General features: G+C 37.4%; 1 long non-coding RNA gene across 1 annotated transcript; it reads right to left on the minus strand.

Moving 5' to 3' along the window:
- Positions 1–869: 869 nt before the first annotated feature.
- LOC118252653 (uncharacterized) lies at positions 870–18,864 on the minus strand. The gene is made up of 3 exons (XR_004780203.1): positions 18,785–18,864; positions 17,070–17,154; positions 870–991 (listed from the first exon to the last, which is right to left on the minus strand). It is a non-coding gene; the product is annotated as an uncharacterized LOC118252653 (long non-coding RNA).
- Positions 18,865–27,068: the final 8,204 nt, after the last annotated feature.

Here is a 27,068-nt window from a genome sequence, read left to right on the forward strand (position 1 = left end):
CTAAGAATAATAAATGGTTCATTCGGTAGCAGCATGACAACAAGTTATTTCAGGTGATAAAAATGTGTGAGATAGGAGTCAAAATGACAAAACTCCAAGGACTGGAGGTTCTAGTGCATACAACATTTAAGTCCCAAATGAGGTTACACTAATCTGAGCATCACTTAAATTCCCAAACCACCTGAAATAAGGAGATGGAAATTTCCACACATTTTCCCAGCAAAATCCACAACCATTCTTTTATTTCCTGCACAGCCCAAGAGAGCTTAATCTTCTCACGTTATTCAAATCTAATAAAAGATTAATATCATCTTAGAATAAAATAATATATAATTATCTGAAGACAAACACATGCAATTATTCATCCTGGCTATGTCCCTCAAACAACACATAAACAGAGAAAGTTCAATACTTCTTATAAAGTACTTTCTCTCAAAAATACTAACAAGTTAAAACTCTCTGATTATATTTGACTGCAGAAAAAAACACACATTGCTTTCATTTTTGGAAATGCTGAGAAGGCAGACACTCTTAGGGAGGTCAATGAGACTGATTACACAGTGTTACGGAAAATTAGGCTACTTATTTGGAACTAAATATGGATTTTAAGAGCATTCAATGAAGTCACACTTTTGAGTATTTTGGAGCTGGCCTAAATTTTTTAAAGAAAAGTTTGAGATGTTGAACAACAACTTTTCGGAAGAACAAAATATTTATTATGTTCTTCATAGCAATTAAAGGCAATTCACATAATCAGGAAAAAAAAAAAAAAAAGGTGATTTGGAGGGGCCGGTTATTGGCTACACTTCCCTTTTTCCTGTAACAAAATATCATTTTGCAATCTACTCAAGGTACTTAGGATGGCCCCAACTCTTGTCGTCTTTGACTCTTTGGTATCTGGAGGACAAGCAGAAGGTCCGCAGGATGGTTTTTGCACCACCAGTGTTGGCTTCTCATCTGTCCCTCAAGATAAAAAAAAATGGAGTTGAGACTGTTTAAAGAGAAGGGACAAAAGAAAGGGATGTAAATAAACACTCCCTGTTTTAAGGAAATTGTTAAAAATTAAACACTTTCTACAAAAGCCATTCTCATTGCTTTATCAGGGTCAGTTTATTTCTGATGTTTGCCTATCCGAGTCTCGGCAGGAAGCCGAACCCTTTATATTTAGCTGTTTGATGTTCACAATAATAACATAAACTGACTAAATAACTTTCAAAACCAACAAAACAAAACAACAACAACAACAAAAACTAGCTAGACATTTTAAACTAAGACAACTGCTATTGCTATCAATTTAAGTAATCACATTCCCAGCTGACAGATGCAAAGCTCTCCGTTTTCAGATAATGACTTTTCCAGCTGACAAGAGTCAGGGAACAGGAAGTGTATGTGGGGATAAGTGTTTGGGAATTAGAGGACAGCCAAAGTTTGTGGCTACCTGTATTATCTTAACAAGGTTAGTTTACTCCTAATGGCACTTTTAAACCTGAAAAATAATGACAATAAACATTTAAAAATCCTTCTGGTACAGCCATATACTTTCTTATGACACTGGGTAATTTTAAAAAGTTTTTATTTTCTGTTTGAAAGCAAAATAATTACATCAGTCAGTAGTTGCAGTTTTCAACAGTGCTTTTGCAAGGCAAGGAGAAATGGTACACGTTTTATTGTTGCTGTCTGCACTTAAGCCAAAACTGTTCCCTGATTTTCAGCAGTATTGGAAATTCAGTGCCTCACAACTACGAAAAAGACCCATTATCAGAAATATGGTCAAAGCATAGAACTGACAAAATTTGTACTATATTCATAAAATTCACTGTCCTATGAAGTATTAAGCAGGTTACTAGGCTCTGTGGCCTTATTTAATGGGTTCAAAATTTCCCTTCTTGGAATGCTGGAAAGCTCACTTTTGGGGCAGGGGGTGGTGGTGAAGGAGTGGTGTCTGTCCAAACTGCCTCAATACTTCACAGATAGGGCTAATTAAAGAGCCATGCAACCACCCTAACTGCCTAGGTAGTATGCTATATGAGACCTTTCTCGCCCATATTAGACAGCAGTGTATTTAATCTTGTGTAGTGTTGGGAGAAGAGGCCACATCTTAGCTCTCCCTGGAGCTGTCAGGAGCATAAAGCTGAAAATCTGATGGCAGTTTCATGATCCAGCCTTTTCCTGTAGACCAACATGTCAGACAGCAACTGCTAAGTTGCCCTAAAATAACAGAATCTCCATTATACATTAAAGTAACTCAACCTGCTGGGCTGATCATCATAAAAAGTTATAACCCAACATCATACTTCAGCATTTAACAGAAAAGGAAAGTCTGAGGAACTTCAGCTACAAGTCTGTAAAAGTATCAACATAAGCCAGCACATATGACTGTCAAGCTGATATGAAATGAAATATTTCTCCTCATGATGACAGACTGAAATTTTTATTAGGTTTGACCAAGCCGGAAACTAAATATTGTTGGTTTTCTTTTTTTTTTTAATCTTGTGCTCCCTATCCTGCAATAATAATAAGATTGTGTAACACACACACAAACAAGAAGAAAAAAAATCAATTTTGTAAAAAACAAAGAAATAAAAATGTAAAATTCCTGAGCAGCCATATCAGCAGTCTTCATATCAATGATATCCAAAAAATTACAAGAAAAATTTTCAGTTTTTCAGTTTAACTCTTGCTACAGCCTTATTATATCTATTTCTATTTCTTCTCTATCTACTAACTTTTTTCAAGTCAAACTTCCCACAGTCATAATAATAAATCAAATATGAGGCTTGAACTCAACATCTCTGGTTTTTCTCTTCTGCTTAGAAGACATTGGAGGTACAAAACAGCATACATGTGAATCGTAACACAATATGGAATATAGAAAGAAAATGAGCTAAGTACAATCATGACGAGAACTAAAGGCTGTGAAATCTGATCTCTTAGAAAAAGAGCATATATGATGTACAGAAATAGCACCCAAAAGTACAAACATGTATGAGTTCATATTGTGCACTCCCTTTTTAGTGCAGCTTTCTCACATCTGCATACACAAAACTTTTTTTTGTTTTCTTTTGTTCTGTTTGTATAGCTTTAGCATACGTTCATTATAACAGTATGTCTTTTTTATTAATCCTTCTGCAAGGAGAAAGCAGAGGTGATTGTGGTAAGGTATGGAGGTTCACAGATAAGCTAAGGGAATGTAAAAGAACAATATCAGACTTTCACAGAATCTATCAAACACAGAAAGTCTATTCTCTCACCCAACAACATTTCTCACTGAAGCATGAGGGAGGTCTCACAGCACACACTAATGATAGGAAATGCAGTCCAAAGCTCCACATATTGTTTTATTTACTTTTTGAAAAATTAAGCTTCAATGAAAACCTGCTTTGGCCTCACACCCATAACATCACCCACCAGAAACCATTACTTTCCTTTGAAACGTGCCTAGTAAACTTTAAAAGGCTATCCCTCCAAAATCAGAGTATATACAAATACTTAAGGGGTTAATAAACTCTTACAATATAACAAAATCACAAGTTTTATACCACAACTCTGTACAATTGGGGCTCCTAAGGGAGGAGTAATTGCATTGTAGTAACGTTAAAGTTTGATTTAGGTTTCTCCATCAGCAGAATGAAGTGCGTCTTACTTCTCAGGTGTGAGACTTGGCTGCTCTGCCTTTTGCAATATATTATCCCAACACTGTCAGAAAATGCTCAGCAGCGCCAATTCTTACTAAACTGGGTGTGTTATAAATCCAGCGTAAGCGGGGGATTTCTTATGCCAACAATGCTTCTCAACCTTTACCTTATTACCACACTTCTTGGCTGCTGCAAGATAAAAATCTTTTAAGCTTTTTACTGCTTGTGTGTGAAATCTCAGATAACATAGCCAAATGCAGGAAAAGTTCAGGGCTGTTTTATGACTCCTTTTTATCAAAAAGTTTGATCTACAAAGCCTGAACGCACAAATTCATTGCTGTTGGATGAGGTCAGTGAAACCACACCCATTCCCTCGACAGACCTTCCTTTTCCTTTAGTAGACAACTTTACATGGGCTACAAAAATATGCCCTGTCAGACGAGAAACACGTGCCCTCAGCTTGAAGGCAATGCCAAGTAAATCAGGAGCTTTCTACGCAGCAGACTTCAGTGCTGTGTGTGCTTAAGACACATTATCTGTGAGTTTTGGAGGTGAAGCCCCTCCGTAATGAAATTCAGCTGAGCAGGAACTAACCTAGAAACACCAGCAGGAATGCTGAGGGCTAATGACAAGACAGGTTTGGCACAGGGGGACGCATGAAATAAAATCACTATAGTGAAGATTTCCAGAGAAAAATGTTAATCATCTTGTAAGAGGGAAAGTGTGTGACATGAGGAACGGGAAGGAATGGCAAACACATGTCAGGCAGCACACTTTATTTACCTTTCATTAGCATGTCTTCCTAGGAGAAGGTTAAATACTCCAGGAGAGGGATGGGATTTTTCTTATGTTAACTAATCCAGAGAAAAGTGAAAGGAGATTTGCTTTCTTCAGCATTCATTGATATTAATTGCTTTATTGAACTAGCTGTGGGAACACGGATTTCCCAATGCCAGCATAAAGGATCATTATTTATAAGCTAACTGATCCCACAAATTCTACACTTAGCTCAACATTTCCGTTGGAAACACTGAAAGAATCTTTAAAAAAAAAAAAATCATTATATTTCATACTTTGCACTAAAGCACACCAGCTAAATGATACAGGTTTTCCACGAAAAAAGAAAAACAAGTTTTTAAGTCTCACATAACAGATTCCAAATCAGCTCTGAAATGCTGCATATTATTACATTTTTCCTCCAATTATTTTTCATTCTTTCCCTTTTCCCCTGACTTACAGGTGTCCTTAGTTACAACCATCAGTAAAAACAAAACACATATGCAGACTATAAATCTGTATTTGTGTACTGATTCATACGAGTAAAATATCTTTAGTTCCTCCTTCCAATTTCCTTTCCCTATTCAATTCATAATTGTACTGCAGTATATTGGGTTTAGGCTTTCAGGAACTCATTTTTGTCCCAGAAGTTTGGTTAGCAGAAAAGACTTGCAAGTACACGTTCTGGCTTCAAGAAAATATATCAAGCAGGAGAGACTTCCAAGTAGAATAAAAGCATCTAAATAAACACTGCAACCTTTAATCAAAGTGCTAAGTTGTCACTGTAACCCTTTGGAGATAGATATGGATGACTCAGTCCATCAGAGTTCATGTTCAGCAGTCAGTGACATCAAATTATATTCCTTAGAACCAAGGAGTTAATAAATTCCAAAAAGTATCAACAATGAATATTAAATTCTTTTGTTCTAATATATCCCAACAATGCTTGTAGCATTGCTGCAACTTTGCTGTTCAAAGATCAGTTTAGGGGCTTGACGTGCTGTTTTAAATCATAGCTGGGCTAAACTTGGTATGTAAATCGCAAAGTTATAAATGTTTTTTTTTTCTTCTCATATTCCTTTCTCTTTGTATCACAGTTGGATTCCTTCACCAGACCCCCAAAAAGTAATCATTTTTGGCATATTTTAGACACCAAATATGTAAGCTATAAAGGAAGAACTAGGTTTTAATTTAAAGTTGTAATCACTCAGTCCATACAGAGCTGCCTGAAAAGATGCACAGTATCCTTTGTGCAGATATATTTGATTCAAAAGATCACGTTATGGCACAGACTTTGGTTAAAGAAAATTCACTGGGGGAAAATAGCTTGGCTGGGGTTAGCAAACTCCACGATACTAAGCCTGCATTTGAGTACCCTTGGCCAGGTGGGACACGGCTAGGTTTGGCTTTTTAATACAAAAAGTATAATTCAAAAAATGAAATGAAGATAGATATTTGACTTAGATATTATTTAAGATTTGCATAGCAAAAGTGATGTGGGCTGTATTAATAGTCAAAGGCTGATCATGATAAATGTTGGCTTAAACTGATGCCACTGACTGCTGCTCCAAAGCACATCAGTAGAAGAAAGCAAAGAGCACATGGAGACAAATGTGATCACCCTTTAAATTATCTGTTAAATTTGTAGTTAAGTAACCAGTTGTAAGGATGAAGTTTCTACAATTTTCAGTATAAGGGAGACCAAACAAGCACCTTCAGAAGACAGGGCTCAACTACATTCTGCAATCAGGATTTGATATGTTGTGACATATAATGACCAGGACTTACGGACTGTGACAAATTTCTCTCCTTGTAAGACAGCAAAGGAAAAAAGAGATTGGAGAACTTTAACAGAGAAGAACATCCTGTAACTATAGAGGAAAATATACAGAAGCTACCAGCAAGCATAAAACAGATGGTAGTTATATGGCCAATAAGCCTGAGTTTAGAAAGCATACCAATCATCTCTAATGATTATCGGGGAGAGAAGCTATGAAGAGAAATGCAACTTTTATATTAAAAGGGGGTAAGTGCTATATAAACTTCTCAAAATTTATAATGAAGGGCAACAGTTTGCTTACCCAAAATAGCAAGAAATCAACATAAAGCATAGTTCTAAAATTTCACACAGAGTGCATCTCTCATCCCTCTCCTATATTAATACAATACAATGGTAATTCTGCTTAAAAATCCAAAATATGAAACAGAATTTCAAGTTTAGGACAGTAAATGGTAGGCCATTACCATAGAGGAAAGGGAGCATTTAGTAGCCTCCTCCCTGTCCTTTCCAAGAAAGCATTTTTTATTTCTTTCCTTTGTTCCCACAGCTGTTCCTTTCTGCAGAGTATTTCAGGGTTTCAGAATCTGTTAAACTGAAGATTTAATGAGTATATGTTGCCAATGCACAGCTAAGCTTAGCATTAGTTTTGTGTGTACCTATGTATATGAGTGTGCACATACTCCATAAACTTGGAGGATGACCTGTGTCTTACGCAGGTGGAACTGGTCACACTTTGTATTCAGTTGAAGTGCTCAAAGAAAGTCTGAAAAAAACCTTTACGTCACTTATTTGAATTGGGCTGGCATAGAAAATCATGTTCATATTGTACTCATTTGTGGTCTGCTTCTCAGGAATTTTAACAGATGACAATTCAAAGATAAATTTGCTTTAAAAATAAATGATGAAAAATAACTGGCTTCTCAGCACTCATTTCATAATCTCGAAAGTATGTTCAGATTTATATAATTAAAGTAGAAAATAGAAGTCTAAAAATGAAATCTGGTTTTGCATTAGAGCAGTCGGCATTAATAGGATTCTTCCTTTGCTCCCGTTGTTTTCTGCTGCAGTGGCACACCCCTTACCCAGCTTGGACAAGTCACTAGGAGCGGGGAAAACACAGCCCTGACCTGCTTGGGCTGCAGCTGATGCCACTGTGCAGGAGCTCCAGGCTGGAAAGTAGCACAAAGCACAGACCATTTCTCAAAGGCTACCAGAAAAGAAAACATGAGACACCAAGCAGGTCTCCCCAGCCTGATTCAGAGAAGTCCTCTCCTCTTTATATCTATCTTAATCATTTGACTTCAGAAGATATGCGGTGAGAAGTCCATGAAACATATTTGTGCTCACAACTGGACAGAGACCGCTGAGCCACAGCCTACAGGTATAACAGTTCATACAATTTTCTTCCATTTATATGAGACCTCTAGCTGTGGCTGTCAGCACTCATTCCCTTCTTTAATCTGTAAGAAAAAAAATAAGGCTTACTTTCTTTCCTTCACACAGCGATCATTTGGAAGCTGAGGGTGTTATACTATAGCACAAAAATTATACAAACAGCCAAAACAGTTCAAATTTGATCCTGTTGACTGAGGTGTAGGGCCTAGGGTCTGACTGTAAATCTTAAAATCAGCTGTATCTCTGAAGAAAGCAGATTGCTTTGCTGGACAGGGAGCTGATCAGCAATTCTCACAAACTTATGAAAGCTCCATTAATTTTCTATAAACTAAGAGTGGCCAAATCTACTCAAATAGCCTCAGTATTCTTCGTAGCCCAAAGTCAAACTTGTTTTCTAGTCTGCTTTATGCAGACCATGCTTCAAATTCACGTATGCCTTGTGTCCCTTCTAAAGACCTTTAGCAAAAGCCTACGATACTGTAGGTAAGTTCTAACTTTTCTAACCATCCCTGCAACACCAGGCTTCAGGTATGTCCAAAGACATTAAAGACAAATAAATCATATAGTTGAATACCACATACAGCAAGAGAAAGAAACAAAACAGCCCTGGTTTAAGTTGCAGAAGCAAAAAATCCACAACCACATGACACTACAGTTTGTTGCTCTTCTAAGTAGTGTTAGTGCAAAGAAGCACACACCTGAAAGCAAAGCAAAACAAAACAAAACAGAACAAAACAAAAATGACAAAAAAAAAAGATTTTAATAGGTGTTTTTCTGTCTCTAGTAAATTAGACTCAGTCTTCTAAATCAATTCAGTAAAAAAATCAGCGAAATAATCACTCATAGGGCTGCCAATTTCTCCTTTATTGTAGAACCAGCATAAATTCTGTGCATAGGTCATCCATTTCTAACTATCATTGCACCATTTTTCCAGCTTTATCTTCACATCATCATACCTCTCCTGTATTATCCACTGCTTCTTCAGCAATGCCACCCCCAAGATCATGTTCATCTGCTTCCTGTCACGCCTACACCCATCTTTATTTATATCATGTGCAGTCCAAGCCTCTCTTCACCCATTTTTCAATATCTGTGACTTCCATGGTTGCATTAGGAAGTCAGCTTTCTGAAGAATGGCTTAAAAGGTGCACGTGTTCATTTATTGACACACTAAAATGATTGAGAACTGCCAAGCTGCATATACAGCTAATATGACTGACTGGATGATGTAGCAATATCACCAATTTCTCATTGTCATATTCAATAACACTATTTTTCATCAGATTATTTGTATCAGGGTCCCCATTTTCATGTGTGTGCTTTATAAGTGTTACCACAATGGAATTCTGACCTAAATTATAGTGTTGGGGTCATCATCCGTTATCCTAATAATAATAATAAAGCAGAGCAATTGGTACGGGTGGGCTAATCTCCTAAACTGTAAAAACTTGGATTGATTACTGAGTACTAGCTCATACAAATATTTCTTGTATACGAGGAGAGAATAGTTTTCTGGGCACCAAATGTAAAAAACTGAAATTGAAAACTTCACAACATATGAATCTGACAGCAAGCAGAGATGGACTTCCAGAATGTTAAGGAATAGGACTGTAATTCAAAAGTCCTTGTCAAATTGCAGAAATGATCTAAAAAGTAACATTAATTAAAGAAGGAAAAATACAAACTTTATGGTCAGTTAGGAATAACCAGGATGTATCAGAAATAAATACAGAATAGGGAACATCATGATCCAGTCATATAATGGAGCAAGAGCTCCACAATCATAAATTTTATACATATATATGTGTACAACTGTAAGAAATGTGAAATAACCCATTACACTCCTTGGTCTGGATACTATTTGGCCCAACTGTAGTACTATACACTGTCATGAAGTATCCAAGTGAAGAAAAGATGTGGTTCAACTGGAGTGAAAGTCTACAAGAAAAGAGCAAAAATGATAAAACATATAGAAAAATGGACTTGCAAAAATAAATAAATAAGGAATTAGTATTGTTGCTTCTGTAACAGAAGAGACTGAGGAAAAAATGCACATAAAATATGTGCAATTTGATGCAAAGAGGAAGGAAGTAAATTGTTATACATGACAATTATGAACAGGCAAAACCATCAGTATATTAAAGTTGCAGCCAAGGACATTTTGGTGAAATACTGAAAAAAATATCTCAAATTTAATAAAATAACATGCTACTCAGTGCTACAGCTGATGTCTGAAATGGACCTTCAGATGACACTTATTTAGAAAACTACAGGTCAGAAAATACACAATGGACTGTCTGGTGTCAAAAGAGAAAAAAAAAAAAAAGCTATGACTGTTTTGATTAACTTCAGGAAAAAAAAAAAAGAACAGTATTTGGCTGTATGGGAATAAAAACTTGAAAATGAGAAACATTTTCAGCAATTTCATTAGGATTTACATCCTTTAATGTGAGATATACTTAAAATCTATTTTTAACCAAAGAATCTTATTAAAATAAGAAGATTGCCTGGTTTACTACTTGTAGTTGTTTCAAGCAGTGGAGGCTGATGATGCTCTTTATAAACAATAGCGAATAAATTTAAACAAGCTAAAAGATGTTTAATGTAAAAAACTGTAGCTTGAGAAAAAATATGTTGTTGTGGATTGCATATTTTACATGCAATTTATGCTGCAGTTTCTCTTCATTAACCACATCTCGCAGATTTTTCAAAGCAGCAGCATGAATATTATTAACATGTGTTAAAAATGTGTTTAAAATAATGTATAAAGCTTTGTGTTTAAAGAGAAAGTTTAGGTATAATGAACAAGGGTGTCTGCATTGTATATATCAGTTTGTATGTTGATATAGAAACCAGACTGTGTGTCTACAGACACATGCACATATATATATTGCTTTAGAGTTCGTGTTTTAATTAAACTGAACTAGACCTTAACAAGAACATCCAATTCATAACTCGCTCATTCCGTTCTATAGATTCTTATTAGTTAAAGCAGAAATAATCCATTCTGAAATGTGACACATAGAAATTGCTAGTATCTCCTTTCACTGTATTTCTTTCCTTATCATTGGTTTCCTTTTACTACAGTAATCTCACGAAAAGTCCTGATGCCTTCCATTTTTCTCTGCATTACTTCCCCGTTGTATCCATCTTCCAAAATTGCTTTTGCTGACACAGTATTTATAATAGAAAATTGTCGATAATGACAGACACAGGACTTGAAAATTACAAAAATTAAAAACTTTTAATTTGAGCACTTGACAATATCCAATATCACTGCATCAACCCAGTCCTACTAACATCTCCACTTCAGTGTGTCTTTTTGGTTATAACTCTCAAATACAGCACCTAAACTATCAAAAAATAAACAAAATATTAAACAAAAAATAATTGTATAATCAGACTTACATATAAGGTTCTGAAGTAGTATCTTTTGACATTTTAGGCATGAGACTTTGAAATACACTCAGCATTGATTAAATTTACTCCTGCTGATGTAAATAGGAGTATTATTAGGTCAACACAGCATTTTTACAAAGCCTTTCGTACTGTCTAATGTCAAGTACTAACCTGAACTCTTTATCAGTAGCATGTTGTGTTTGGTGTATACTAATTTTTACTTTTTTTTTTTTCAAAGTAAGCAAAAAATATCTGTGAATATTTTTCAATGAAAATAAAAAAAAAATCTATTTTTTTTGCTGAAAAAAAAGGCTCCCCCCCATCACCCATCTCACTGAAAAGAAAACCAAAATACACTACTCTGAAAGGCTTTCAGGGTGACTAGATGAATTCTCATACACTTCATATACTGGAACCAAGCAACAAGACAAATTCTGTTGATATTTTTGGAAGATACCTGTGCGGCTATACTACGTCTAGTTAGAATAACATCAACCAAATTGAAGATTAATAATAGTAAGTTCTTCTTGATTAAAACTTTCATTTGGGGATAGATGTATAATAATACATCACTTTACATGAACTTCATGTAAAAATAGAAAATGGAAAAAGTAGAACTTAGTAGAAGCAAAGAACAGAAATATCTGTATGAACATATCACAAACACATTTTCCCCTGAAGAAGCAGGCTAAATATAATAAAATGCACTTAAAAGTTATTAAGTTTTCATTACAAGTAGCAGAAAAATCTTGCCCCTCCTCCTCCACATTCTCACCAAACTGATCTTGCAGCTTATCTTTCTTTTCACTGTATATCATTTGCTGGAACAGGTTTGCTGCTTACACGTCTCTGCACAGATATATTTTGCCCATGTATACCTGTTCACTGATTTGGCAGAATAATAGTGGCATTTCTTCAGCTTTCAGTGCTGCTTATTTCATCATCTATTGAATGTTCATATTTCCCTTCTCCTAAGTCACCCATCCATATTTTTTGGACTTGGCATAATAAGCTCATCTTCAGGAGACCATCTCCACATTACCGCTTGATAGTTTGCACGCAATATATGTGGAAATAGATTAAAAACTAGCTGGAATCAGTTTCACCAATTTTGGCACAGACAAGTTGAGAACAACATTTTCTGATAGTAATTGCTTCACTTTTTGGACATAAAGACAGTGCATGAGTTTCGGTAATTTCTCAAAGATGTGTGGTGAAAGCCTGATCCATGTGCAAGCTTTAGCAAGGTGTTTTGTTTTGTTTTGTTTTGTTTTTAATAAACTGCACTTCAGTACATAAGCTTTAGCACTTCCAGCTTTTTCTTTTCTACAGAAACGTGTGTGGCATTGCACCACAGAAGGCACACAGGTCAACACACCAATTCATGTCATGAATCTTACTCCAGACCCTATTCCAACTTTCTGATAAGCTGATACAGGTTAAGACCCAGGAAGAGCACAAGGAGGGTTCTGGTTTTGGCAGTGATTATGACCTATTAGTACAAAGTGTATGAAGCACTAAGCACCCACAAGAAGTAACATATAGCACTTTTTATATTGCCTCTGACCAAGGTGATTCGAGCAGCTCAGTGTGCTTTGGTCTGCTTAAATAGGAGGATGCGAGAGCCACAGTATGGCTGCAGGACATGACCCAAAATGCAAACTAGAAGCAGGACTAAAGCCTCCATTAGGAAAAACAACAACAAAAACAACCCCCCCCCCAAAAAAAAAATTTTTTTTGGTTTCAGGTTTTGCCTTAAAACATAACATTTTCTGCAGCTAAAAAATACAATAATCAGATGAATTTTTGGCCAAAATATTGAAACTCAACACCACTTATTTAGGTTTGAATAATGTTCTGTTTATTGTCTTAAGAAAAGAAAGAAGATTTCCTGCACTTCAAAACTAATGGCAGTGTCTGTTAACCAGGCAAGTCAGGGCCAGGGGTTAGGATTAATATAACACCATCTGTCCAGTCTTTCCCCTTGCTCTTTATAAACATATTCTTTAACATGTCATAAAAGAGCGGTCCACAAATATTGTCACATACCTAAATAACTATTAAAAAAGCACAGCATAACAAACTAAGGGATATCTCTTACAAAATGAGGGAGAGCAGTGTCCTAAATGTAGGTCTTTAATGCCTTAATGTTTGCAGAAGAAAGTGTGTGGGGGGGAAGGATCGTTTGCTTTTAACTTTCTATTTATTTTATAGTCTTGATCTTAACTACATGTGTCTGTTTTACAAGCTGTTTCCTAATTTTTCAGCTGGTCCAATTTCCCCTTGCAATGGTAAGGTTTGCAACTACAGAAATCCTCCACCTTGGGGAACAAGGCCCCCAGTGCTGACCAGAGATAGTCTGTGTTTTAAGACTGCTTAGAAACCAGGGTTTTCAGAGATGGGACTCCACAGGCTTGATATGTATAACCCTCTCATCTTAAAAATATTGGTAATCATATGTAAATAAAAACTCAATTGGAAAATAAGTCATTTGAAGCCCATGTTGGCACGAGATACATGCACAACTGGAAGCAACAGTTGAAATCAGCTAGAGCTCTGTGAATTTTGCAGAGAACACCAGAAGTGCTCCTAGGAAACCAGGGCGGGACATCAAATCAGGGTATTCCAGGTCTTCAGGAGAATTTACGCACGGAATCAATTCTGAATCCAAAATTTGCATGTGTATGCTGTGCAAACAGTTATGATGCATCCATAACCAGATCCAACTAACTGAAAAAAAATTATATATATATATATATATATATATATAGTATTACTGGTAGTTCTAAATGAGTCTCAAAGCAGCCTAGCCCACAGCCAGGCTGTAAAACATCCTGCACTTCTCCTCACTTAGTGAACCCTGCTTCATCCCAAGTAAATCACAGTGCAGAATGAAAGTCCAGTCTAAATTAAAACACTACAGATGAATGATAGCCCCCAGGCTTGTGCAGTTATCTGATTTTCCATAGAAACTAGCCCAGCTTCATCCCATCTTACTTCAGACATTTAATGGTGTTGCCTACACTAGATGTCTACTACGCCTAAGGTTCCCCTGCCATGGACTGAAATAGGCAGGTACTTCTAATGGGCAGCTGGCCACAGGTGGGTCTCTGGTGTTGTATATCAATTAGTTTATAATTAAGCAAGGTAGGGCCTGGTACCTGGCTCTGAGGACAAGAAACATGATATGGATAGCACAGTGATGACTGCCTGACCTCCCTAAGCGCAGAGTGGTGTGTCTAGGCTGAGGAAGACACCTTGGCCCTGGCTGAAGCTGTGCCAGGGACTGTGCTAACAGTGTAGGGGATGGGTGAGTTGTACCAAGTGTGCACCTGGGGAATGGGGGTGAGTCGTGTGGGCATGAGCTGGGGCCCCTCTCTGCAGAAGGGCAACAGAAAGAAACCAGGGAAACTAATTCTAATTTGGGTGGTTCATGTGTCTTTAGCTAGGGGTATATTGACGCATGATCTAACAGCCCACAAAATTAAGAAAAAAGGCTCTCATTAATGATAATGTGTATAGGGCAGGTTATTACTTTATTATTTCCTCATACTTGTGTTAACTCCAGTAACCCTGGAACAGTTTAAATCCATTAGCAATTCTGTCTTCTGTTCTGCGTCGCTCAGCCACCATGACTAAGTCTGCACTTAAACGAGACTGGGATGCTTAAACTGGGGTCCTTCTGAGGCTTCACCCATGACATAGCTTCAGCATTAAGTATGAAGGGAAGAGTGGAAATGAAAGGATATTTATTATAAAACAAGAGAGTTTTTTAGAACCAGCCTAGACATGTGACATTATTTGGAGATGTGACAAGTCTTTTTATAAGAAGATTTTAGTGCTGTGCATTGGAGTTGACTGTTGCCTACTGCACATTTCTGTTGCCTTCTGCATATTTCCTAAGCATTTATAGAAAAGACATGATTCAAGTCTCCCAACCCTTTTTTAATATCCAAATATATTTCACTGCCAAACCACAGATGTAACCAAACTTCACACCAAGTGATAAGCAGATCATTTTGCCTTCTCTCACCTCATTGAAGTTTCTCAGATATCTTTGTTTCTCATCTTCAATGTCGTCTAAATAGTTGAACATTTCTGCACTTTAGATGAGCGCATGTTAATCAACAAGAAGAGAGCAGCTAAACAGTTATTTTTTTCTCATCCAGCAATCAGGTCTATGAGGTCTACATACAACCCCAAATTCTTAAACTAAAAGTTAAGACAGCCTTTCCCCAGGGAAAAGCTAACTTCATTTATAAAACATATTTGATTTCCTTTTTCTAATCTCTTCATAGCCTTTTTACACTGCTGCGTGCTTTAATTTTGCTTTCAGTCAGAAGTTTAAAAACTTTAGCTTCTAATAACTGGAAAAAAATGGTTATTTAAAGATAACTGCAACTTGCTTAACATGCCAGACTATCATATGCTCACTGCTTTGAAGCTGCAAATTAATGACGAGCAGGAACAGTGACTATCTTTCAGAGGAAACTGACCTCTTTCTAATGGCTCATCGCTAATGTCATCTGTCTGCTGCATCTCATTATGTGAATTTCACGGAGTAAGAAAGTATCTTAAGGCTGTGCACAAATAAAAAGGACCTTCTAGTATTGAGCACTTTGAAAATTTTTGATCTCTCAAAATACCTTCCTTAGATACTGGTTTCCCCTTTTGTGCATGGCACGCTGCTTATGTCATCTATTCTCTGTGACTAATTATGTTAATTTTGTGCCATAAAAGTAACTGAAGGCTGTTAAGGAATAAAAGCTTTTGAGTGGCCTTATTTCATAAACACCCCTTTTGAACAAGGCGCATTTAGTCATATTTGCAGTAACAGAAAGAGTCTTGTGCTAAAAATACAACAAAGGCTCTTGAATATGGCCATTTATTCCTACTTTATTAGGTAATTTATGAAAAGTATGAAGGGAAGCCTTTTTGTTACTATAATTTGCATAAAGCTGGTGCCCCATTAATGAGATAACTTCCTGCCTTTTGTGTATCACCAGCTGGAAATAGAAATATAGGAACTTTTCTGTCTCCCAATTACTTAACCTGCTGAGTTCAGAGTTGGAGAGTAAACAGGATTCATATCAGTCAAAGAAGTTGATTTATGCTGCTCTATCTAAAATATTTTTATTTAATTAAGGAGCCAGTGAAAGTGAAACATTAAAAATATACTAAATGTCCATCAACTACATGGGACCAAACCTTTAGACCTGTGCTTTAATTTTGCACCTGTCCTTTTGTGCTGTCAGTCACAATTAGTTGTGCTACAGACTGTATCCATCACAAATGGAAGCAGACATCTAAACCTGACATTTTGAAGGTATCTGGATGCCAAAGGATGCAGATGGGGTCTAGGCATCAATTTCAAAAATCACCTAGAAACTCAATTGGCATCCAGTGCCCAGACACTTTCAAACATCCTACTAATTGCCTCTCTGGTGCCTAATACTTTAGAAATTCTGGTCTGGGTAGAAAACGCCCTTCCCTAGAAGCAACAACTGAGTGTTTCCCAATGAGATGAAGATCCCTCATCTATAGCACTGATCTTTATGCCGAAAGTTCAATCTGTCTTCAGACTGGCCCAAATGGTGCAATAGTACAGGGTATTCTGCTTAAAAACTGAGGCGTTTTCAAATATTTTTCCACTTTAGTAGCAGCATTTTTACTGCTAAACTAAAAGCAGTATTTATCAATTGTGGCATGTGAGAATCATTTATACATGAGGTGATGATTTAGCCATAAAATCAATGGACCAGCTCCCTATTTAGATATTTTTACAGTTTACTATCTCCAGATTTATTTCAAGTGACTTAATTATAATTAGAATAACAACAGCTCCTTAGAAGTGTGCTGAAACACATGCAGGTTACAAAAAATTAAAAATAAAAAGATTCTATGTATATAGTAAGACTAAGTTTCAGCTGCATAGTGTTTGAATAGTTTGAGGTCAGTTTGTTGAAGCATTAAAGATTGCTCAGTGGTCAAGTTGCTTGATTAGCTGTACCCACCTATCTGTTAGATCAGAATAAAAAATGTCTTTTGCTGTGGAATACAGCGTATGACAGGTTCATACTCACCATACCCTGCTGCTGCTCTTTGGTTGTACTTTGAGGTTTCCCTCCTTTCCCATCGCAGAAAAGCTGGTTTCATCACTGCTCAACTCTAAAGGAGGAAAGGGCAATCAAAACCACATATCACCTCATCTAGTTAAAATATGGATATATTTAGAATAGCTGCAATATAGTTGCCACTGGCATTTTAACTATGAGCTGAACCATGACTGCTGACAGGATAAAGGTTGTCACAGTCAAGGTCCTAATTACTCTACAAATTGAAGCTCGATTGTAAGATTCATCTACTTGTGCTTAAGGCAAAGGGCTGGGGAGGAAGGCCTACATGGACTCCTTTCAGGGCCAGCAGAGAGACGCAGACAGCTCAGATGGGCTGATTCATACGCTTTTGAACTAAAGGTTTGAGTACAGACTTAGGAGGTATGAGCTGAGACTCATATATATATATTTTTAGCCCAAGTTGTATTTGAAATAACACAGTTCAAATGATCTGAAGGGGTCAGACTTTGAATTTGAATCTTGAACTAGTTCACAGTCACCTAGTTTCCTGTACATTGCACAAGAACGGCTGTGTTCCTACCTGTGGCAAAGACAGACCACAACTTTTTCCAGTTTGCTCACATCTGTTGTCCATATTTTTACCTGACACATTAATGATATTGAATATTTTGAGCAGTATGTTTTGATGCTAAGGTCTCCTTTACTAAAAGATTGCATGGAAAAAAAAAACAACAAAAAACAACAAAAAAAAACCACAAACATATTTCAAGGACCTGGTAAGCAGATGGGAGCAGACATAGAGAATTCACTCCCAGCTTACAGTCTTGATGCAGCAAATCAAGTAGGCTGGAAAGCATTCAGATAAGTCCATAGTGTTGCTTCTCTCTTCTGGGTGTGAATCATTCACAAGTGAAGAGCCACTGCTCTGCCACAGAGAAATCTAAGGCACCAACCTGATGTCTCCAGGGATACTCCCTATAGACTGCCCAGAACAACAGGGTACCACAGTTCTTAAAACATCCACAACTGCTTCTAAATCACATGTGTACAGTTATTTGTATTGTGGGTTACAGAAAAATTTAGGAAACACTGTTCTTTTGTTGTTTCCTGCTTGAAAAGCAGAAATAGAGGCAGGAACATCTCATGTGCAATGCCAGAACATAAGAACATAGAACGTTATGTTCTAGGCTGACCATCAAGGAAAACCATATGCAACACATTCTCACTCCTGACACTGATTAAATAAATCTAATTAATTCACTTTTTTTTTTTAACCTGGAAAAAAATATATTTTATATATATATATGCATATTATTTTTTTTTCTAAGTAAATATTTTTTTCCCTCATAAGGCAACTTCTCTGTCACATTTCTCTTCACATCAGTCTGAGTCCCTCAGTCCTGCAACGGGTGAGTCCAGCCCCACTGGGCAGGAGTCTGTGCAGCAGCCCTCCCACAGAAGCCTGCCCCTGAGACAACAGCCCTTTTATGCACTGCTTGTGCTCATGTCAGACTTCTTTGCTCTGTGGGTCGGCTGTCCCCATAGCCAGCTATATGGTGTGGCCATAAGCACATTTACATTACCCCTGGTCCTGCCAACAGCATTCCTAACTGGAGAGGGGAAGGGTAGGGAAGGTGGTGCATAGGCACACGGAGCACCTTCCCTCCTCTTCTTCCTCCTTGCTGCTGCCAACACATTGCAAAGCTCAGCCAAGCACTTACCTGGGACATAGTTTTGCACGTGGCTGGCCCAGACTTTCCAGAGCATTCTGCAGGAATGTTGAAATTAAAGCTCAGCTGCTGTGGGGAGAAGGGAAAAGAGAAATAAATACACGTGTATCAACAGGAATGAAGAAATATGCCTAGAAAGACTTTGGGTGTTCAGTGCTTAAGATTCAGTGGAATATGAGTCTATATAAAACTTGAAATAAAAGAAGCCCATTGACCTATTTAATGGGACTAGTCATTAGTGCCATGAAAGCTAAGGAAAAAACAGCCTAATGAGGAATTAAAAAATAAAAAAGGAAAAAAAAAAATCCTACCCATGCCCACTAGCCCACGGCTAGCTTAATTAAAGTCAATGTAGGAGTCTGCAAGAATAAAGAAATAAACAGTTAAACGTGTTATTTTTTATATTTTTATCCCTGTATTCCTGTCTTCTCATTCTCTGTGATTGTTTTCACTCTCAAATAAACCAACAGCCTCATTTGCTTTCTATTCTCTGCCTAATTTGGATAAATATAAATTTTGCTGGGCAAATCCAGAAAATAAGTTGTTACCCTGAGTATGAAGCCTTGATGAACATTGTTTTTTTGATTCTGATAATTACGAATATTTATAGTATGTGGTTTAAGAGGGCAGCACTAATTGGACAATGGTTTCTGGACTCTCTTCTCAAAGCACTTAAATGATAAATCATTCACCAAAGACTGATAATATAAATAAAGCGATAGATTGGCTTTCCCCTGCTCTTCCTTTCTTTTGATTTACAAAACAGCTCCAATGAGCTGTCTGTGGCCAAAAAGCCAGTATTACTATCAAGTTAGAACATTGTTATGTCTGTTTACAATGATTTGGGAGACTAGAGGGGAAAAGTTTGAATCAACAAATATTTTCTACATTCCTACTGGTAACTCCAAGGCCCGTTTTAAGGGTTTTCCAGCCTCCCCCCCACACACACACACCCTTGTCTGTTACAAGTTATGATGTGTGGATGAAGGCTTTTTCCCATGCAGTAATGACTGTATACTGAGATTTCAAGGGGCTGTTCATGACAATCCCATTTTCTGTGTAATTTCATGGTTGTCTTCTTGAATGAAGATATTGGCTGCTCTGAAGCAGGAGGTCAGATGCTCCTGCTCCCTTTCAGTATTGTTCCGGAGTATGTTTCCTTTCAGCTGATGAAAAGTAATTCATCATTTACACCCTTGAATTCTGCCAGCGTTTTTTGAACAACTTTTCTTTCCCCGTGGTACCTTGGGCCCATGAAAGAGATAAATAGGTTCAATACAACACCAGGCCCCGGATCCTGGGAGCAGGTTCGGCCTCGGAGGCCCTGAGCTGCCCCTTTCTCATGATGGAGTTTGTCACCTTTCTACCTCTGGAAGTCAAATCCTGTCGACTCAGCCATCTTTCAGCCTCTCTGAAGTGGCTTTGGCACCCACTGGGGCATGTGAGCTTAAAATTGATTTTTTTTTAAGATCTGTCAAGTTCCCTTAAGGGAGTGGGCTGACAGCCGGCAGGCCCCGCGGCCTATCACAAAGCACTCAATGTCTAACAGACACCCGAGGAACTTCCTTGGCGGGGGCAAGGGGCCCCCAACTCCTGACACCTCGGGAGGGCGGCGTTGCTGAGAGACTGGCCCTCCGCAAGAGACATTTTCCTGCCAGCCTGCTCCTTTCGGAAGCCTTTTAGCCTGGCTTTTTCTTTTTTTCTTTTTTTTTTTTCTGAAGCAGAGCTGTTAAATGAAATAGTGATAGCCAGCCTGGCTGGGGTGCCCCAGCGGGGTGGTGCTGCCACCTCTGCTGTCCCTGTTCGATCTGGGGGGATGCCCCACACCCAGGTCACGTTTCCCTCCATGGCTGCACTCCAAATCATTCATTACAATGCCCCTAACGCCCTCAAGTATTGGTGGGCACACAGTCATAGGCAGCGACAGTTACAATGCAAAGAGGAAAATTTTCAGCTATTGCTAAAAGAGAGGGGAGCATATTTTAAATAGATAGCTCTTTAAACAGCCACTGACATAAGCAGTTGCAGAAAAAGGCATCCAAGAGCAGGACTGATAATTTTAGCAGATTTGTGCAACCCTGTGCAGACCAAGGCTTCACCTCTGGAAATTTTGGTTGCCAGAGAGCAGCTTGGCACTGCCGAAATGCAGTACCACAGTACCTTCACACAGCCTTACAGGTGTCTGTGGGCATTTCAGTACCTGACCAGGTAAAACAAGATCAATTTTGAAGCAAAGTGTCAGCAGATTAGATCACTGGAATGAAAAGCAGAGCTTGTTACAGAAACACATCTAACCAGGGCTTAGTCTAAAGCAGTAATTTTTTTTGCAGTAAAACTGAGCTATTCCAAGATATGTATTTAAGCATTCTCAGACACAAAGAGGTTTAGTAATATAACCCCCCCCCCCCTTTTTTTTTTTTTTTTCGTAAATCTCTCTTGTTTGGAGTAGTCTTTTAGAAAAGCAAGTAAACTTTCCACTTGATCAATTTTTGTCGACTTTTTTGCTCAGCACATACTGCTGTTGGGGACTAAAATACGGAATATTCCCTTGGTTGGCTCCTTCCTCCCTTTGCTAGAAGTCTTTATTTTTAACAAAATTATCCTATGCATCAACGTTATCAATATATATTCTCAGTGGGCAAAAGGATTGGTTAATTTGCTGTTGTAGAGACAGCAGGGGGAGCAAACATCACTGCATCATGGGGGAATTCACAATAATAATACTGGCTATTAAAAAAAAAAAAAAAAAACACTTCTGAAAATAAATAGACATTCTGAAGAAAACAATTCTTGTATGCATTTATTATTGCCAGCCAGGCTAAAGCTATAGGTTAGCCCAAACTTTTCTATGAAAACCATTAGCAGAGGGAAACAACAGCTAGGAGAAATTATAAGTATGCAACAAAAGTAATGAGTGAGTCAAGCTCTTTGTAACTCATGACGGGAATGCTGGAACCCCGCTCTTGAAGCTAAAAGATGAATGAATCTTTGCAGCTTTTCATAAGTAATCTCTTTTTTTAAAACAAACCAAAACAAAACAAAACAAAAAAACTGTGCCTGTTTCTACATGCAGAGTGGCACACTATGCACAGACATGGCAGAGCCCTACCAGATCCACCTGACAGTGCATTTTGGTTGTGGTTGGGTGACTCGGTGACTCAAGTCTGAAGTACAGTGCAGGGTCAAAGCAAAGTGCAAGCTGGAGCCAGACATCTTGGCTTTGTGCCCAGCTCGTTATCAGGGGACCATCTGGTGGCAAGACCCTGGCCAAAACAGTCTTACCAGACCCAGGGGCCAACACACCAGGCTCATAACTATGTTATCTCAGGTACCTGAGATATATCCCTTACCTGCTGCAAACCTCCTTCTGCTCATGTTTTCCTTACATAGTTACAGGTTACAGTGTTGTGTTTTTGGGTGCTGCCCAAAATGAATGGTATCAGTAGCTCTGGTTTTCTTTAAAGTTTGATTGAATCTCTGAAACCAGATTGATTTTTTTGCATCTAGTACTGACAATCAGGTCACATTAACTGCTTACGAAATGAATTTTGTGATATCTCATGTTTGTCAGTTCTTCAGGTGAGAATACACATGTTGCAACTTAAAGCAAAATATTCCTCCTTTGTTCAACAGCTCTCCATCTGCCCATCCATCCACCCATCTGCCTCTGTGTATTCACACACAAAAATAAAACCTGCTAAACAAATCCATTATCTCTTTGTCCACACTATCATGATTTGTGGATCTATTCTTCTTTTTAATTTTCTGGAGTACATTCACAGGATATTATTATCATCTCAAATATTTTTTCTGCAGTTAGCATTCAGCATTCCCTTTTTGCTTTTCTAATTAGACTTTCGGTTTGCTTCTGACTATCTTATATAGCCTTTCAACTGCTCTACCTTACCAGATTTTGTACATTTTTTTCAACACCTTGTGCTTATTGCTTATCTTACTCTTTACTATACAACCCTACTTAGCCACATTGGGCATTGTTACCTTTATCCGCCTTTAGACTTAAACCAGGATGAATTTCAAATGTCCTCCAACTGTTTCTGAAATATATTCCAATTTTCTTCAGTAGATTTACCATACATTATAATAAAATCCTGATAAAAATTCCTTAGCACACTTTGCATTCCCTCAAAGTCAGCCTGCCATAAGACTTGCATTGCTTCTTACTCCTCAACAAATATTTTAAATCAAATGATGTTGAGATTGCTGGATCTTTCATACCTCTCAAGTTCATCACCCTTTATTACCCTTGGCTCAAATCCTTGAATTAATTCAAATAGTTTCTGAAAGACAATTCAATAGAGTGCACAAGAAACTGGAGGCAATCTTACATTACCTTTAGAGACATGAGTATTCCTTCCTTAGTTTTACCATACTTATTGCAGTCAATAATGGAGTAGTTAAACGCCATCATTATCAAAGTTCTGGCTCTCTTGAAGGCCTCTCTCATCTGCAAGCAAGGAACTAAAAGTTCAAAGAATCATTCAGAAAACCACCTGACTACCTTTACTGTGCTTAACTTTTATCAAAATCGACATTGCTATGTCAGCCAAAATACTTGCAGCATTTCTCTCTGAAGACATTCATCTCCCAGGAATACTGATACAACTCCTCCTCTGTCTCCCTATTCTCTCCACAAACCCCAGACTAGTATCTCAAAACCTCAATTTCTTGCCTCAACCATATCTGTGTTATTCCAATAATATCATGCTTATCCTTGATACTCATAGTTATCATTGATAAGTCTTTGATGTAATAAATCCTTGATATAGTATCATACTTATCCTTGCTATAAGATACAATCAAAAATGAAAGCAGAAACTTAAGACACAGAGTAAAATATATTACTTGCCAATTTTCCACAGTAACTTTTCATCATTACTCCAAAATTACTTTTTAATGCAAAGAGTAGTTCCAATCACATAGAGGCCCACATGATTCAGATACTATCATAATCACAATTAGATTACATTACTGCAATCAGGAATGGAGATCATTAAGAGAAAGAATATAAATTGCTTTAGTTTTACAAGTACTGAGCTAGCAAAATTATAATTAATCTCCATTTATAATCTTTTCTTTCATAGAACTGCAAAGCATGCTACTTTTTTTAGGCCATCAATACAAATTAGAACTAAGTAATAAAGCCCTAACTACTACTACTGTGCAGTTCTCAGTCGTAGAAACTTTCACATTATGTACAGAAGGCTTTTCATGCAAACAGTGCCCTCAGCATAGAGGGTTTTTTTACTGCAATAAGTCCAGCTATTTCTGTAGTAAGTTTGCTGTTTATAACACAGAACGCAATCGAAACTGTCTATCTCTCTTCCAAACAATGATGTGAAGTCTGCTTCTAAAATTGGATGATATTTTTTCTGAGAGATGAGACAATAATGACTTAGCAGCAGAGGCAAAAAAGCACAAATACAACATTTCACAAGTTTTCAGAATTTACCCTAAAAAACAAGTATGTGATGATGTCAGGAGTGGAAAGCTGGCAGACAAGGCCTCATCTATCTTGGGTGTATATTGCCACAGTGAATATACACAGCTCTGATAGAAATTTAATGTTGTCATATATGCTTTTTCCTAATTTTAGTTCTCCATTTTGAGAAACAAGAATGCTAAAATCAGTGGCAGCCTTGCCCACATACTAAATATTCTTCTAAAAAGCCAAACCATACCTTCTCTGACAGATGAGAAAGAAATTATTCAAAAGGAAAAAGGAAACAAGTGAACCCTCTTTTTTAAATGCATAAGTGACTTTCTTTATTAATTATACCAGGACAGAGCAAAACCAAATCAATTGTTGGAGATTTGCTGCTTCCAAGAATAAATGACCATCCCTGGTCAGAATCTCTTTTGTGCTCACTATATGGCAAGGAGAAGAGTTTTAAATCCATGTGAAACAAATTGGTAAGATCGCTGTGGATTCCTTGGTTGAATTCTCTCTTCACAGCCCCCTGTATGTGGGCTATGCTATCTAACCCAGTCTTTGTCCAAACCAATAATGAAACAATTAAATGGGGTCAGCTTAAAAACTAACTTTTAGACTACATAAGCAGACACTGGATAATTTATGTATTACTTTAAACACTTGCCTCATAACAGCAGCTTATTCAAATCTAATCTGATTCCACTAGTACTCTACATTAGTACATCCTATACTAAATGTTTTATCGAATATATCTTATCCACTCCACTGTCCCTTTAGACAACAGAGCATGCACTTACTTTGAACAGTGTTATTCAAACCCCTTAGCTTCTAGAGTCTGCTCTTCTTACTCAACATCACCAATAATCACCTTCAAATTTTTAATGTAGTTATCAGGACCCTATTTTTCTCCTGATAACACATCAATATATTTTCAGGCTTCCTTACCATTTTCTGCAGTTCTTCACGACAATAAGCAATACACTATGTAATACTTTTCTACCATGCAGGTAATTATGAGCCATGCTGTGTTATGAGTGGCAGGCATGGACGTACTCAAGGGACTGTCGTGACTTCAGCCTTGTTGGCAGCAGAAGGAGGTGCATTATGCCATTTTGTATAGCTGACTGCGACTAGGTCAGCTTCTCACAGTTAACTTTTTTTTTTTTTTTTTTTTTTTTTTTGCCACAAACAACTGCTGAAGTTCAGTGATGTTTTCAGGCTTAAGTCTGTCTGAACAAATGAAGTTTTGGATGACAGTCTTGGATGTAGGCCTTTAAAATCTTTGTAAACTCTATTTCAGATATGCAAATGCTTTGGGGATATGGCTCTTGATCAAGTTTTCATGAACATCCACATTCCTATGCTGAAAAGCGTGTGAAATCAGTCATCTACCAGACCCAAGTAGAAATTGCTTGATTTCAGTTTCCTTGTCTGCTTTTTCTATATGCCTGAAATTGTCTTTATCATCTTTGTCTATGCAGTCTTTATATTAAAATGTTTTTCCTATTTACTGTAACCAATTCGGTTTGGGTCAACATTAAAACCATGCCACTCACTTCAAAGAGATCCAAAAGAATGCAAAGGAAATCTAAGGAGAAAAGTATGAACACTAGACAGCATCCAGAAAACAGTGTAAGACCAATATATTTGCTATTTTTTTAATTAAAAGCTAAGACTATTCAGTAATTCACATAGCACAGTTAAATGAACAAACAATATTTATCCTACTAAAATCTTATAGATCCAGAATTGGCAAAAATCTTGATGCACATTAAAAAGGTAATTCAGACGCTTATGTTAAAATGGATAAGGGAATTACATAGGTTTGTTAGGGGTTTTTCTGCTTTTGGTTTGTGAGTTGTTTTTTTTTTGTTTTGTTTGGTTTGGTTGTTTTTGTTGTTGTTTTTGTTTTGTTTTAAATCTGCCAGCAAAAGAACATGATCTTAGTGGTATGTCAGAGATAAAGTTGAAACACCAGAATGCCCATGGCAAATTCAGGGAACAAAGACTCACTCCTACAGAATAAGAATGAGCAGTTATGTATAGCATACTGTTAACTCTAGGTGTTTTTGAAAAGCACAAATGATGAACATCAACAGCATACACACAGACATATACGTCTATTTTCTTACATCTACAAGTTTTCTTCCCAGTGCAGTGGAATAAGAGCTGTCGAGCTACTGCAATGATGGACATATTGCTGGAAACCAACTAAAGAGAACAATGTGCCAGAGGTATCCTGTGTATAACAAGGAAAAAAAAAAAAAGATATAGAGAAATAGAACTCTTTCTTGAACACCGAGAAACAGAGACAGCTTCCCATCTGCAGCATCAACCCATGTGTGGGCTACACAGGTGAAATGAGTAGCCAAACATCTTTCAGGTATTATGTTACAGTGAAATAAATCACTCTTTCACATGGAAATCATTAAAGAAATTGGTATGAAATCACTGCTGTAGTCACTATTATTTGCACTGTTTTCTTTCACTGAAAAGTGAAAACAGTTGGAAGGGGTGTTATTTGCTTGTGTGCATGCGTTTTCTAAGATGGATCCAGTTGCTGTAGGATCTGGTGTGGCACTACCCATAAGCACACTCTGTGAGATGAACCTGCCTAATGAGAGAGCTGAAGCTTTCAGGCACCTTGCTGAAGACAGGGACAAAAGCAATACAGTGGCACAGAGACTAGTTGGAGGCCTGTAGCTAGTGGTGTCCCCCAGGGGTCAATACTGGGTATTGTTAAACTTGTACCAGTATTGTTAAACTTATTCATCAATGACTTGGGTGATAGGTAGAGTGACTCCTCAGCAAGTTTGCTGATGA

Source organism: Cygnus atratus, chromosome 6 (assembly GCF_013377495.2).
Source record: "Cygnus atratus isolate AKBS03 ecotype Queensland, Australia chromosome 6, CAtr_DNAZoo_HiC_assembly, whole genome shotgun sequence".
In the NCBI taxonomy this organism is placed as follows: Eukaryota; Metazoa; Chordata; class Aves; order Anseriformes; family Anatidae; genus Cygnus; species Cygnus atratus.